General features: G+C 46.0%; 1 long non-coding RNA gene across 1 annotated transcript; it reads left to right on the top strand.

The window, feature by feature from the left end:
* The first annotated feature begins 1,315 nt into the window (after positions 1-1,315).
* LOC108932660 (uncharacterized) lies at positions 1,316-2,347 on the top strand. The gene is made up of 3 exons (XR_001966010.1): positions 1,316-1,438; positions 1,746-1,927; positions 2,139-2,347. It is a non-coding gene; the product is annotated as an uncharacterized LOC108932660 (long non-coding RNA).
* Positions 2,348-3,715: the final 1,368 nt, after the last annotated feature.

Below are 3,715 nucleotides of genomic sequence, written 5' to 3'. Positions count from 1 at the left end.
CTGCATGTTTATTATTATTCTTTATAAAATGTCATAGTTACCATTTGTCCGTGGTTTTGTCCTCTGTGTGTGTGTGTGTTTGTCTGTGTGTGTGCGCGCGCGCTGCGTGAATGTTTGCAAAGGACCGCCGCGCAGCGAACGGGCAACACCCGCTGACCGCGCGCCCCAGGAAACGTGCTAATAACCCCCTTTTTTTTTTTTACTGTCTTCACGAGGACCCCCCCCCCCCCAAAAGCCCGAGCGAGGCGCGCGAGCTGGACACGAGCCAGGCGGCGACTGACCGCGCGCGCGCGCAACCACGAGGGAGACCGGGAGGGAGAGCGTGACAGCGCGCGGATGCAGGAGGGACTCCGGCGGGTGGGCTGCAGCCCCGCTGCTTTTCCCCACATTAAAGCGCACGAGGAGGTCGCTGTGTGTGTCTCGTCACAAGGACACGAAGGTGACATTTAGTGGCTGCTCATAACGGGGCCAGCAGGTGGCGCAGTGGTTCGTGTCATCGGCTTGAAACCTGCAGGTTTTTGGCTCAAACCCGAGCCATTGCGGAGATATCCTTGATCTGAGTGTTCACCCTGAATTGATACAGTAATTACCTCCTGTATAAACACGTAAATCATTGTGAAGTTAGTTACATCCATCCCTCGCCTAACAGGGATAATTTGTTTCGTAAAAAAAAAAACGCTTTTACAAGAATTCCAGTTATTAAGGGTTCGTTTTACCCTTATTATTTCCACCAGAAAAATGTTCCTGAAACAGAAAAACTGAAAGTCTAAAATGAAACACTGACCATAATAAATGGCGTTTTTAATGCCTGACAATGATAATGCCAAACACTTTCTGTTTGGGGACGCAGCGGGTTCGGCCGGGTTCCGCTGTCTGTCGGGTCTGGGGTTCGAGTCCTGCTTGGGGTGCCTTGCGACGGACTGGCGGCCCGTCCTGGGTGTGTCGCTGGGTTAGGCTTCGGTTCGCCGCGACCCCACATGGGGCAAGCGGTTTAAGACTGCGTGTGTGTGTTTTATATATATTAATTTATAACAAAAAATATTGAATAAGTATTAAAAACGGCACCATGGCATGATTTATTCACCTGACCCGCCAACCAAGAGAAACAGTTTTATTTATGATCGTGCAAAAATCTTTATGTTACAACAGCTGTTTACACGATTTAACTAATGGACTTAATATTTCCATGATTATAAGGTCGCTGTATATCAATCTTCGTTCTGAATTAGGTTTACCGTAATCAGTGCTGCGATTGGTTGAGGCGGCCAATGTGACCGGAAGGAGGAAGCCGGAAATTGGTACTTTGGCACATTCTTGTACAGAAGAGGCGTAGTGAGGCGTAGTGCTCACTGAAACACGTAGTAGGCCTTGAATAAAAATGTCTGTTTTGGGTGGGAATTTTCTCGAAACAAATTTTTTCAAATTATATTTTAAAACGGTATGTATTTTCATCATCATCATCATGTGTCATTTCATAATCTGCAGAAGTGGTATTACATGGGGACAAGAAGGGTGCAAATTGAAGAGCCAGGCTAAGTAAGTCACCTTAGAAAAAGGTGTTAGCTAAATAATAGTTAATAATATAATATAAATGTTAAAAATATATGTTTATGAAAATATCTGGCTAAAGAAGCCACAAGGTGTAACAGTCTGTTTACCCTGGTACTGGTGTGTGTGTAACGCACACAGCTCGGTACATCATGATGATCAGTGTGTTGACTCTTCCACATGTCCACATTTCACAGCATCCAGCATCTCGAGTCCAACATCCCAGCTGCACGGTCCTCCACTTGAAGGAAGACCCTCCTCCACAGGCGGGTTGTGAGCCGTAGTCTCTCCGCGGCGACTGTCCCCGTCATGATCCCAGCGATCATAAATATTTATGGATTATCATATACAGGCCAGAACAGAGACGCAAGGACACGCGGTGAGAGCAAGCGAGAGGCAGCGAGAGGCAGCGAGGGGCTGGACGTGAACTGTTCCAGCAACATCTCCTTCTGTCTCCACCAGATTTTGACCATTTTAGTATTTTATAACACATAAATATATGTGATCCATGTATTTGAATATGTAATGTATAAATATATATTCATGAAACAGTTGAATTAACCCCTTCTATGTACTGTATACATACACAGGGTAAGTGGGACTGCATCACGGATCCAACACACTCCCCCGCGTCACACACGCATGCGGCTCCCCAGGGCATATGCTGCACAACTTCCTGCAAACATTTGTAATCATATTCAGATTCGTATTTCACTGCGGCACCAGCACCATGTCCCTTCGGGAAGGAGAGAACCTGGGGCAAGAACCCATGATCCCATACCCAGCCGGTGATCCTCATCCCAGGCTTCTTAAAGATGCTGTTAGGGTCAGTGCGCTGTCAGTACTGATCCATGATGACCCGAAAATAAGCGGGTTGCAAACGCCAACATCTGTATCTATATTAAGAAGTACTGAAAGCATCAGAGGAGTCGGAAGACACGCGGTGGTGGCGTGCGCCCGTCTGCAGCAAAGGCCTAAAGCATGACCCATCTGTCAGGCTCTAATTAAAAAGAAAACAGTATGGCAGGCGCCTATTTCAAGGACTGGCACAGCCTGCGACGCCAGGTTCTGCAGTGGGTTCAGTCTTCTTCTCCAGCAGGCTGGGTGTGTTTCCTGCGTGACCGAGACCAAGAGGGCAGACGCCAGCAGTTTTTGTTCGCTTGAAAATTGGACACTCTGTGCTTCCCACAGGTACTGCCAGCAGGTGGCGCAGTGGTTTAGGACCTGATCCAAGGGTTCTTGTTAGCAAGTCCTACATTCTCCACTATAATGTTGGCAAAATATACAGTATGTAGAATGTATTTTTTTTGGTTTTATGAACAGCACAGGGTCAGAACAGGATACAAACAGACAGAACACCGAGAAAAGGTAAATACATCTACATACATAGAGCAAGGGCCCGGGGTCAAAAGGTTACAGTTTATACAGGTGTGGTCATGCAGCACTTTCTAATAACTTCCAAAAGGGTGTCTATGTTTTCCAGCGTTGCCATGGAAACCAAATGTCAATTTTTTTCAAGTGAGATTTAAACATTTCATTCACATATTTACAGAGGACAGAATATATTTCTACTGTCAGAAATAAAGGTCACCCATTTGGTGGTAATAGTATTCATTTATTAAGTGTCAACTGGGGCAGTAGGTGGCATGGTGGTTAGAGCCACTGCATTGCACTTGAAGGATCCTGATTGGAATCCTTTGTCTCGCTGTACTTTTGAGCAAGGTACTTACCCTGAGTTACTATAGTTAAAAATGACCTTGCTGTATAAATGGGAAAGTCACTGTCAATAGTAGCTTGTTATGGAAGTTATAAAAAAGATTAACATTTGACATGTTTGTTTTTACATTGGGGGGGTGCAGTGGCACAGCGGGCTTGTCCAGGGCCTGCTCTCCAGTGAGTCGGGGGTTTGAGTCCTACTTGGGGTGCCCTGCGACAGACTGGCGTCCCGTCCTGGGTGTGTCCCCTCAGCCCTGTGTCCTGTGTTCCTGGGTTAGGCTCCGGATCACCACAACCATGCTTGGGACAAGTGGTTTCAGACTGTGTGTGTGTGTATAAATTTGCATTTATAAATACATTTATTATTTTGCATTTGACTCACAGTTTTCATCAAAGCAACCCAATGTTACTCTTGATTTACTGTCATCAAGTCTCAGTATGTAAGTCAACA

Source organism: Scleropages formosus, chromosome 9, assembly GCF_900964775.1.
Source record: "Scleropages formosus chromosome 9, fSclFor1.1, whole genome shotgun sequence".
Lineage (NCBI taxonomy): Eukaryota > Metazoa > Chordata > Actinopteri > Osteoglossiformes > Osteoglossidae > Scleropages > Scleropages formosus.
Note: the sequence above shows the minus strand (reverse complement) of the source record. Positions and strands in the feature narration are given on the sequence as shown.